Source organism: Lycorma delicatula, chromosome 1 (assembly GCF_047948215.1).
Source record: "Lycorma delicatula isolate Av1 chromosome 1, ASM4794821v1, whole genome shotgun sequence".
Lineage (NCBI taxonomy): Eukaryota > Metazoa > Arthropoda > Insecta > Hemiptera > Fulgoridae > Lycorma > Lycorma delicatula.
The window spans coordinates 231,285,440-231,298,546 of NC_134455.1; the positions used below are offsets into that span (position 1 = coordinate 231,285,440).

Here is a 13,107-nt window from a genome sequence, read left to right on the forward strand (position 1 = left end):
AGTCTGAGATAAAATTTTGCATTTCAAAATGTAAAATTCGAAAATATAACTGACTCTAATCTTCACTTTGTGTGAACATTTACAATGTAAATTATTTCTTAAATGTTAGAAGATTAAAGTTAATTACAATTTCGTATCATAACCACGTTAATTGTGAGTGTAATTATGTTATCTTCCAGTGGAGGTAGGAATTTAGAGTTGTTAAATAATCCAAATCACTTTATTCTCGTATTGCTACGGATTTTTCTTTGCGAAGCATGATTCAGTTCTCAGTTGACTCTAAATGTTTCAAAGGAAACTAATTTTTGTTGCAGCATATAACTTCCAGTGCAAAATCGGTAATAAGTAATGGACTCTTCTATCTGGAATAAATATAGAAATGAACGCAAGATATTTAAAACTTTTTAAAAAAGCTTTAGCAAAGTGGTTAGATTTGTATAATATTATTTACTAAAATCAATATTTTATTTTAAATTAATAACATATTTGATGAAAAAAAAAGAAAAATATCCAATTAAAATTTATTTTGTTGAAAAAACATATTTTAACTCCTTTAAGAAGTTGTAATGTAAAGTTAAGCGTAAAATTGTAAATATACATACATAACATTGCACATTTTGATGAATGTTCAGTACCGGAAACGTCTTTATCTTTTCTTTAAAATTATAGACTTCAGAAAGAAGTTTATGTAACATCTTGTTCTCCTCGTTATACAATATAGCTGAAATTAACTTTGCTGAAGTGATTAATTTACTTACACATAATCCTGTCACCTTCCTATTGCTTCTGTAAGTTTGGTTTGTCAATGTGGTTTACGTGAAGTTTTATGTTACAACTTAACACATTTTCATTAAAAGAATGTATTTGTGAAAACAAAGTGATTTTATTTAATGCTATCTAAAAAAATATATTTTTTAAAGTTCATAAAATGGTGTTACTAAAATTAATGAGTTTTGCTTAACATATCATTTTTTTCTATTTTAAGGCCATTTCTTCTGAGTCCTTTCATCCGGGAGGGGTATAGCGGTTTTTTCTTCCGACAGCTTAGTTGAGAATTCCAACAAAAAAATTATATAGATGAAATAGTATCTACCCATTTACATATTATACTCAGAGAAAGTCTTTTGATAAATAAACTTATGGGTGTAACAAACTTTACTCATATATTTTATTTATAAATTAATTCATATAATTTTAACTTTGTCGATTTTTTATTTAACGTTTATAATTCACATAATTTTTTAATAAAATTATATAACTTAGCTCATACAAACTTAATTAAGTTTATGTTTAAATCATTATGAGTCTTTTAATTGTGTTGTCACTGGACCCTATTGAAATAATTTGAAACGGATTTGTAACCCTTTTGCGATGGGAAAAATATTAAAATCCTGGATTATGCAAGTAATCCTACTGATTCTCAAACCTACAGAAATCCACACAGTTAGAATCTACATCAACGTGCTATGTAGATATAAGACAGTATAAATAAGATAAGACAAATTATCATATAGATCAATTGTTACGTGCCAGTATATTGAATTAAACAATAATTAACATTAAACATCGATTAAAGAAAATTTTCAGCTATTTTAGAAAGTAACATTACGTAAGGTTACGTAGTACTAAAAGCATTGTTTTGTTTATTTTTTGTTAAGTTGGAATAATAAATTTTCTTTACACTAACATCTACTAACAAATGAGATATACGTGTAGAAAAATTCAATCCAAAAATAAGTAGTTATTTTCTAGAACTTTAAAAATAAAAATATACTGTATAAAATACGATATTACGTTAATTTAATAAAAAATAACATCCTGAACAACAATGCTCATATTTTTTAAAGGGATTTTTCCGACACTGTATCATATAAAATAAACTCCATAGAAAAATGCACGCCAAAACAAGAAATTTATATTTCAAATATAATTTCCGGCATTATAGTATTTGCAATATGTTACTTACATTACGTAAAATTGCCAGAGTAATCATGTTTTTTTATGTTTATCGACTTACTAACTTACATACTTCATCAGTATAAACCGAAATTAAACTAAAACCGAACTTACTAACCAAAATAATTTTGATTAGAAATAATTTTGGAATTCATTCTTATTACACAGAGAATATATAAATTATTTATTTTTCACAAATCCAACATAAGAGTCTAATGATTTAAAAAAGTGAAACAAAATACTATGGCGTTACATTTGGGTATAAATGTAACTCAAAAATCAAATAAAATTTCTTTTCAGGGAATAAATCTTAATCCTTACTTAGACATTAATCAATTTAATCCAGCAGAGATAAACATCGTTAAATTGCAGTTCAATTATAATTTTATTACATCAAGTTACAGGTAAGCCAGACAAAGTCCAAACCGAATTAGCGCTCTTCTCTTTTATTCTTTAATTTTTAATAAGAATTTTCAAGTGTTAGCAGACTGGTTGAGTAATCCTATGGCAGATTTTCGTGAATCCGAACATTACCGGTGACATAAAGAAATAATGTATCATCTAAGATAATATTAATAAATTAAGAGTAATTATGAAAACGGTTTCATTATATCATAATTTATAAATATATATTCAATCTGAGTGTTATGCATTTGTATGTTTCACGAAGATTCTAGGGTTTCTTTGCTTAAACAAAATTTTCTATTTTCAATTATCCTTCTTCTGCTTACATAACATGACAAAGAAAGTCTTCTGATGGTGACATTGCACAACAAGAGCAGAATGTATAACTCACTCTTATAAGAAAAATTTATTTTAATTGTTATTCAATAAATCAGGAAAATCAAAACTTTTAATAATGAAGATGAATAAATTAAAGCAAAGCTGCTGGCATAATTTTATCTTGAAAGTTTATTAACTTTCATTGTGGATTCGAGGTTAAGATCCAGAATTCTATTTAAAGAAAAATACAATTTCAATACCATTTAAAATAAATTTTTTAAATTATTTTTAATACATGAGCTTAGGAAAAATGAAAATTTACAAAATTATAATTATAAAAATAATCGAGAAAAAATTATATCCAAGAACTAGCCATTGCACCAACATTTAGTAAGATTAGTCTTTTGTTCGAGTTGTTTACTAATTTAAATTTAGCTGATCATTAGACAAAATTATTAAATGGTTTTTAATCTATCAATTGTAAGATCTTTTTGTTAGAATACATATAGAAATAAATTTCTATTCAAATGGATATACAACAAAGGGAAATATAGTTGTAATTTCTACACAGATTTTACGAAATTACGAACTAAGTCCCCTGACTTAGTTCGTAATTTCGTAAAATCTGTGTAGAAATTACTACTTGGTTCTCCTAATTGTGCGTAATGCTTTCAATAGCGTGCCACGGTCGACTGTTGTGGAGAAACTGAGCAACAGAAACATCAGCCACTACCTGATAGCAGCAATTAACGACTTTTTTTATGAGCGGGACCTCCTGACGGCGACATTCGATTCAAGATGCAGGGAGGTGTAACTTAGGGGTTAGTGGTGAATCTCCTGCTTTAAAACCTCGCCTTCGAGGGGATCTTAAGACAAGGGTTGCAGGGTGGAATATCCGCGGTCGCCTATGCTAATGATTTTGCACTGTTGGTGACTGGCCGCTCTGAGGAAGAGTGGAGATGCTTGCTCTGATTGGCCGGCGTAGGATTCGAGATATTAGTATTACGGTGGAATGGCTTCCGGCGCCTTACGTAAAATACTTAGGCGTTTGGTTCGAACGAGTCGGTCTGTTTAGTAAACATCTACAGAAGGTAAAAGGCATGGCAGAAAGGACCATTAACACCCTTGGCAGGCTAATGCGATCCAGGTGGGGACCACGGGCAGCCAAGCGTAAACTACTAAAGTCAGCTGCAACCTCATTGCTTTTATACGCTGTTCCAGCGTGGTTTACGACCTTGGACAGGAAGAGGTGGCTAGCCTCCCTCCAGGGTCAAGCAACATTGAAGATTGTGGCTGCTTATGGAACGGTATCCATGGAGGCGGTGGGGGGGCTGGCGGTGGTGGTGGATCCATCTCCGGGCCTTTTAGCTGAAGATATACGAAGGGATGCAGATGGCCGATTGTGCAACTCTTCTTCTTCGGGAATAGGAAGAGGACTGGGACGTATCAAGAATAGGAGCCTGGACCCAGAGTTTGATTCCCAGACTGGGGCCATGGCCGCGGAGGAGCCACGTGATGTATGTTTCTTGGTTTCTCAGCTCCTCTCTAGTCACGGGGACTTTGGGGTTTACCTGCACAGGTTTGGGTGGCGGAAGTTTCCTAACTGCATATACTGCGGCCAGTTGGATACTATGGAGCGCACATTCTATGATTGCCTTCGGTGCGAAGGAATGAAGGTGGAATCTCATTTACAACACGCTGGAGACCACAGTGAACTATACGATGCGGGGCGTTGTCGAATAGAGGGCGATAAAGGATCTGACACCTGTCATCTTAAAACGGAAGGAAATCGATCACCGTGAGTGGGAGACGGTCTAAGATGTCTACAGGGGGAGACGTAGGGGTGAGGGACAGCCCCCTGAGGAGCTGCCGTTCGCCCATGCTCGCATGGATGGGCGGTGACGATGAGGTACGGGAACTTTGTCATCTCTGTGTTAAAAAGACCGAATCCCGACGGGACTCGGGCGTTTTGAGGCGTGGGCATCAAGACCGAGTCCCGGCTGTCGGGATGGGATCCAGGAATGGCATAGCCGGGCCTGGCTACCCCGCTCCGGCAGCTAGAGGCAGGCTAGCATGGAAGATCCAACCGGTGGGCCGACCTACCATGCCAGACGTATTGCCGGTAGGTGAAAAGGTCCGTTAGAGTTTCAAGGGCATTCCCCTGGGCTGAGTTATACATGATTGTAGGTGCGGCCCAAGGAAGTAGGGAATAAAGTCAGTGAAACTGCTTTTGAGCCTACATGCATAAAAAATAAAACTTATAACTAGATGTACGTGAAACATTGTTTGTTTTTCATCTAGGTTGTGCCCGGGTGAAACAAGGACATTTGTGACTGGTGAAATCAACTCATATGCGGCGAAACCCGCCTGGCCGCTCATGTCTTTTGACAGGAATAGTAAGTAATTACTGTTCTGAAAAAAGCTTTATTAAATCTAATTTTACTTTATTTTTTATAGTTTTTATAAGTTAGACCAGCTTTCTGAAATTATGTAAAATATATATAAAATGATGACTAGCAAAAATAATTACAGTAGTTTGTTGTTCAAAAACGATGAAAGAAATTAATAAATTTTAATTTGTGTAAAAATATTTTTAAAATTTACTCTATGATAAACTATATCATAAAATATTAAAGAATTATATAAAAGAATAAATTCGTAAATGTCAATTTAGCTATTGCGTAATAGTCTACGTACATTTTTATTTGGATGAACCTTGCTAAAAGTTAAATTCAATCATTATTATTGTTTAATCTTGAATGGTTTTCCCTCGAGAGATAGAGCAACCGCTAGAAATTCCAAATTAAAATATCCAACTTTTCAGTAACAAGGATGAATTCACAAAATGTTTAAAAGACTTTTTAAAACTGTTGATTATAAGTCATTGAAATTATTAAAAACGGCTCACTTTTTATTATACTGTATATATATATTTTATTATTGTTAATTCACCTTGTAAGCTGAAAGCCTGTGAATGGGAATAAAATATTGAAATTTTATAGCGTATGAAAAATGCTGTGCCTGACCGGCATTAAATTAGACGGCATAAATTACTTTGTTTGCATTCTTCAACTAGTTTTCCAGCTACTGCCGGATCTGGATGTGTGTGTATTGGCAAATGTAATTACTGCTACCGGCCCTGCCGTAGCTGTAGATGTAGTGCAATGTAATTGTAAATGTACCGGTAAACGTGTAGTCTTGAACACTCAAGTCGAACGCTTCTGAGATGTGTAGTTAATTGAGACCCAACCACCATAGAACACCGGTAATCACAGTATGGCATTAAAATAATATAAAAGCACCTTAGAACTAACTCTTGACTTTGAAAATCAGCTGATTTTGCGATGACGAGTTTAACGATTGAGAAACCGGCGGATTAGTTACAAATTACTTAAGTATGTTTAATAATATTATTTTAACTTATTCCAGGTTTTGTATCCTATCACAAAAGTGAAGCGCGATAATTTATAAAAAAGAAGCTTGTTAAAATCTGAGAAAATGAAATAATAGCAAAAAAAAAAAGAAATGAAAATGATGATATGAAGAGATAAAGTTACCCAAAAATCTCAATGCTTTATTCACAAAACGTCATACCATTTTATTTTATTTTTATTATTGTAAAGTAGCAAAGAACCTCCTTGTTTTAAAAAGTGAAATTGCAGTATTTTAAGAAAACCATATCATTAATAAAAAATTTTTATTCTCAACATATTAAAACAATAAGAAAGAAAATAAGAATAATAATAAAACCAAACTTTTATCAAATTAATAATTTTACAAAGTGAATAAAAATAATGAAATTATGATCGATCCGTTTGTGAAGAAACTTAATGTAACGCTGACTAAATAACAGTAGGACAGTTCTCTACAATGGGGTTATCTATTAACTTGTACAAATATTGCAGTCATATAAAATTATTTAAAAATTAAGACACCTGAAAAAGAACTTTGCTAATTTTCGATATTTTATAACCTGATATAGACTATGATATGATATAATATAACCTGATTGACTGTCGTAATACAGTGATTATACAAAGCTTCACTATTTTATTACACAAGGATCATTATTTTTAAATTTAATTTCATTACTTTCTCATGTTTTTAATACTTGTTTATAATATTATTTTTATGCAGCTGTGATTGGTTTTCATGTTTTTTTTTTAATTTATGTTTTTTGGTTTAAAAAATACCTATCTCATCCCAACAGTGTTTTGGCAGGCTTCACCACAATGAAGTTACGTCCCACAACGGTAATGACGGACTGACATTGGGCACAATTCAAACATGAAAATGATTCAGCGATTTTCAAGAATGAAAAGATTATCTCATGCCAGGCTTAATAGAAAAAGGGAGGCTTGAATATTTTCCAGTTGCCTTAATCGCTGAATCAAATACACGATTTGCATAATAGTCCAAGTTAATTCAGCCCTATAAGCGTTATCTTCATTCTGCTCACCGATCACCAAAATAAACAGCTCTGCTGGTGACATCCTTTCTATCTGAGTAATCAACCTTAACTTATTTTTTTTTTTTACCTTTACTAATTTTAAAGTCTGGATGCTTTCCACGCATCACATCGATAAGGAATAACAGGACAAGTAACATAAAGCAACGACTAAAAAGTGCTCCTCACTTTCTGTTCTAAGACATGCGATATAATTACAACGGAATGAATGATGAATACGTCTTTCTTTTCCTCTAAAGAATGTAAAGTGGATGACATTTTGTGAATAAAGCATGTAGAATTTTGGGTAACGTTTTACTTCATATCATTATTTTCTATTTTCGTTGCTATTGTTTTTTTTCTCAGATTTTAACAAGTTTTTTTAAAAATAAATTACCACCTGTAACTTTCGTGGTTGGATGAAAAAATCTTAGGATATGGCAATAGTAACTTTTAGAGATTTCCCTCAAAACTCGGACAAAGTATAAGAGATATCATTACTGACTTGTTGAAACCACAGTTGCATTTAAAACAACTGAAACAATCACTACAAATCAGAGTTGCTTTGGTGATATTAATGATCTTAATGATATAGATGAACTGAGTAATGTTATCGTTTTTAGAGCTGAATATCGCCTAGAATTTGGTAGAATTAGCATGCCGATATAATTTAATTTATTTCAGAAAACGTAGAATTTCTTATATTCAGCAATTAAATTAAAGAGGGTTGACTGTAAAATTGTCAGATATTTAATATGAGATTGCAGAAATACAATTTTACACATGATTTTCCAATGCTTTTATAACAGTTGTAAACAATTTTTTTTTTTTTTTAATTTATATATAAAAGATTGGGGACTATGATATTAACTGCAACATTAAATTATATTTAAGCGTACTAAGAAGCGATATGAATTAAATAGGAAGATATTTTATTTCCCCTCCATATCTCGTTTGCTTGCTTCCTTATGAGTATAAAATACTCTGTCTCAAATATGCAGATATTTCTTTTAATAACAATATTTTTTAAGGAATTAATGAATAAAATTAACAATTCCTGGGAAAAATTTAATCACATTATGAGTTCAGGACCATTTGTGGATAATTATTATTTACGTGAAGGTTTTGCAAACTTGAAATGACTAATACTGAGATAGTTTCATAAATTATTTCCGATGACCGAACTCCACGGGTAATAAGTTTTATGTTCCGTTTGATAGCGGTTATATCTTTACTTGTATTAGAATTTGATCTTGGAACGTTTGAAATCAACCACTGTAATAGCTGATCCATGATACTCTGTGGTTAGTATTGTCCGTAACGATAATTAACAAATCCAACTAGTAGAATACGTTTTTTATCACTACTAATTAATATAATTAGCAGTAAGAATCACTTATTAAACAATGATATAAAACCGATACTAAAATAAGTTCTGTTTTTTATATGAAGTTCTAAATATGAATTTTAATTTAGAAATAGAGATTTTGGTGTTTGAGATTTAATATTAAAGATAAACATAAAGTTAAGATTTAACTGGTACTAAACCACCTAATTTCTGTAGTTGAAAAAATAAAATGTCCTATTAAAATAAGATACATGTGTTGAAATTATTGTTAGTGAAAATTAAATTAGCTACTGTTACCAGCTACTCGTAAATGTATAATACGAATTTAGTATATTAATTCAGGTTAAATCTGAACTTAATTTAAGCATTAATTGATGCTACGTACTTAAAACTTAACGTAATTTTCTGTAAATAACTATTTGAATTTGTAAAAAGAAAAACTGAAAATTTTTAATCTAAAATACCTCATAAAGTTATGTACATTTGTATTAGTTTGAAAAAATAAAGAATTTTAATTTTAATTATTCGGATAATCATCATAAATAATTTTATGATTTACACGTCAAAGACATATATCTTTTATAATTTTATTTTTTTACCCGTCTAAGGAAATGCATTTAAAAATAATATTAAAAAACTTATAAAGATGGAAAAATAAACGCCCTCTTCGTAGTCTGCTTAAAGAATAAAATGCTAGAATTACGGTCACGGGGCTAAGTAAGAAAGGTGAGGTATCGATGAGAAAGGATGAAAATCGATATTCTCTTTTCACTCCTATTGACAAAAATTAACACATGGCAATTTGACACGTATAATTAATAAAACGAAAACTACTTTCTGTAAGTTACGAACAAATATTTCACAGCTAGTTAAAATCATTTTCATAATATAATAGAACTATAAAAATATCAAGTTGACCTTATCACAATGTAAGCTATAATTTCTTACTAGTTGTTTTCTGAATAGTCATATTTTTACTTAATTGTGATTTAAACTGCTAAAATAAATATTTTTGAAATATTGTTACCAATATATAAGATATACTTCACTTATTTTATTGAATTATCTTAATGAGAAGATCTTCCAGTATCACAATTTCCTATTAGCTGAAATATATGAAGTGACCATCACGCTATCTATACTCACTACAGTGAGGCAAAAATATCGCTTACAATTTAGTATTTTTCTTAAACCTAACACATATTATTCATTCATATTTCCTTAAAATGAATATTAACATATTCAAATTAATTTTTCACGTAAAAATACACACGCGCGCGCGCGCGCACGCGCGCGTGTGCGTATATATGGGTTGCTATTGTCATACTGATTGGATTAAGTCAGTGTATCAATGGTAGCTGGTGTTGAAATAAATTATAAGAAATAATTAATAAAAAACAGTTTTTATTCTAAATAATCATACAGTATAATAAGAAAATTACCCGATCGGTCAGCGATCAATAAACTCTCGGAAAACAGATTTAAGTAATACTTAAAATATTTCATTAAAATGTAAGTTAAATTAAGATAACTAGCTAAAATATAAAAATCGTAATTTCAAATTATGGTAAACAATGAAAAATTCGGCCTCTGTATGATAAGAAGGAGAGGTTTTTTAGCGGGTGGGAGCCCCGCACTGTCGCCAGTGCGGGCCTGACGGCGGCTGGCAGAGCTTTTCCCTGCACTACGAAAAAAAAAAAAAATAATAAATTTACTTTTCATTCCTTCAATATTTTGACTTTAATTGATCAAAATATTTTTCTGTGATTAATATGATGTATGTTGTTTATTTAAACACCAATTTAAATAAAATATACTGGGCTTAAGACGAAGAAAGATAATTACTTTGACTTAGGTGAAACAAGCAAAATGATTTTATGGAGAAAGTCAGCTTCTTATCCAGAGTTTTACCCGAAAATCCTACGAATAGAATATTTTTTAAACAGTAACTGTACCGATAATTGAGTACCAATTTGATTTTAAATTTCGTAATTAGTGATAAATAAAGTATAATTAACACCTAAAATATCTATTTTAAGCATTAAAAATAAATCGATATTTATTACATATATAGACTGCTGTATACTAGCGTATATCAACATCTTAATCAATAAAAAATGGTAAATCAAATTATCGTATAAAATAGTAAATAATACGTAGAAACAAAACTGACTTTTGTAACCAGTTGCTTTTTTCTTGGATTAACTTAAGTGTGTATAATTGATAAAAATCAATAACAATGATGATTTTTCTCAAGGGGAGATCTTACGATCCTCTGCTGTACATTAATAGATAACAAATGGACCTTCGATAATTTATATTGAAATTATATCATAAATGGTACTAAAAAAAGAAACATTTCAATAACGTAATAATGAAAAAACGAAAGAAAATTGACTGAATTAAATTGTCTCAAAATTATCGATCGCACTAAAACGACTAAAACTGTAGAAATAAATGATAATTCATTCAGGATTACTTCTTCCTTCTTAAGATTTAATAAAGTAGTCTATTTGGTAAAAAATACCAATATTTGTGCAAATTATTAAATGTAATTTATTATATATGGTAGAAAATTCATGTAATAATTTTTTTTTGGAAACCTAAAAGTATATAAATATGTTTGAAATTAAAAGAGTAAAAAAAACAAACAAAAAATGAATATAAAAAAGTTAAATGCCGGTATTAATTACAGAAATTAATATTTAAATAAAATAGATCAAAGAAAGTATTTTAATACAAGCCGTTAATTTATTGTAATAAAAGTCTTTTTTTCAATGAATTACGACAGTAATTTTTTAAACTTAATTTAGAATAACTAGAGAAAAAGTTACCAACTTGTGAATCTGAGATATCCTTGTAGAGCTAAACACGAAGTGAACCCTTCGAAGCTCGTTCAGGGAATGAACCCTCTGGAGTCCAGCTCATCCTTCGACCTTTTATCATTGCAGCCAACATAACAATGTATTTCCCGCGGACAAATAATATTCCCTCTCTCATTTACCCTCCAATCTTGCATCTTACGTTCCAATCATTGCATACAATTTTAAGTCACTAATAACTTAGACGTAATGTATTAAGATATATATCTATGTACATATAAGCTGTACGTACATAATAGGACTTTTAATCGTTCCATCTGAGATACTTATAATCAGAAATAACTAATGCTTACATTAAACTAATAATGGGCCAAAATTAAGTGCATTAACGTAATTAGTATTACCTCAATTTATTCTGTAGTTATTATTTCATACAAATTTAAATATATACACACAGAATATTTATATTTAATATTGTTAGCATTCTGCAAAGTCTAATTCTTAGAAATTACACAATGAATGAATAATAACATTAAATTTAACTAGATTAAATAATTTTATTTATTTTTCTTGATAGTACTTAATAAAGCTCGATTTGGGAATGAACTTGTGCAATATTAATTGCGATTATGTTGTAATAAATATATATACTCATGTATATATATATATATATATATATACACTAATTGTCATATCGCACAAATTAATGAAAATCGTGATTTAATCAAACGGTATAATGATTAAGGATTAGTTTAAAGAAAAATTATTGTAACCAATTAATGATAAATAATGTTGCTACTTATTTTGTCGTACAGATTTTGTGCGTAGGTTGACATATTCATGTGTACATATATATTCATGTTATATGATCTCCTTGGTTTCTCAATTAAAGGGTAGATTCAAACGCGTCTCAAACACCTAAAAGTAAGAAACAGAGGCATGTACGTGATATAAACTCCGGAATTTGATTATTATACTTGAATTATTGACATAATTTTGGTTTATATAAATATAATTTACCATTATATATATTTATGTAATTAATAATAGTGTGTATATATATATTTTGTGTGAGAAATCTTGAAAAAAAAGAAAAGGAAAATAAAGTTTTCACTACATTCAATCACAGCGATATATAAGAAATTAAAGGTACAAAAAATCGTAGATTATCATTTAAATTACAGGTTCCTCTAAAAAGATATAAAAACCGTCAGATTTATTAAATTTCAATTAATAAAATATACTATCTTAGAGAAATAAAAATTAATTTTGAATAACAGGGTATCTAATCGTTTAAATCCAAATCTAAATAAAAAACCGATATAAATTTAACGTAAATATAAGTTTTCCAAAATATGTAAAAATCATTAAAAATAAATCGAAATTTATTACATATATAGACTGCTATATACTATCGCATATCAACATCTTAATCAATAAAAAATGGTAGATCAAATTAACGTATAAAAGAGTATTTGATACTTAAAGACAAAACTAACTTTTGTAACCGGTTGCTTTTTTCTTGGATTAAGTTCTTAAGTGTATAATTCATTAAAATTAATTATATACTAATGTAACAATTATATATCAATATCAATTTGTAACAATTATATCAATATCACAATTTGTTAGCTGAAATATATGAAGTGACCAAGCTATCTTTACTCACTACATTGAGGCAAAAATATCGCATACAATTTAGTATTTTTCTTAAACCTAATACATTTTATTCATTCATATTTCCTTAAAAAGAATATTAACAACATATACCAATTAATTTTTCACGTAAAAATACACGCACATGTATTTGG

General features: G+C 29.8%; 1 protein-coding gene across 1 annotated transcript in view; it reads right to left on the reverse strand.

The window, feature by feature from the left end:
- The window catches only part of futsch, a 281,615-nt gene extending 270,213 nt beyond the window's left edge, over positions 1-11,402 (reverse strand). The window contains exon 1 of the mRNA XM_075374191.1: positions 11,313-11,402. The gene's annotated coding sequence lies outside the window, so the exon portion shown is untranslated. The remainder of the gene's footprint in view (positions 1-11,312) is intronic.
- Positions 11,403-13,107: the final 1,705 nt, after the last annotated feature.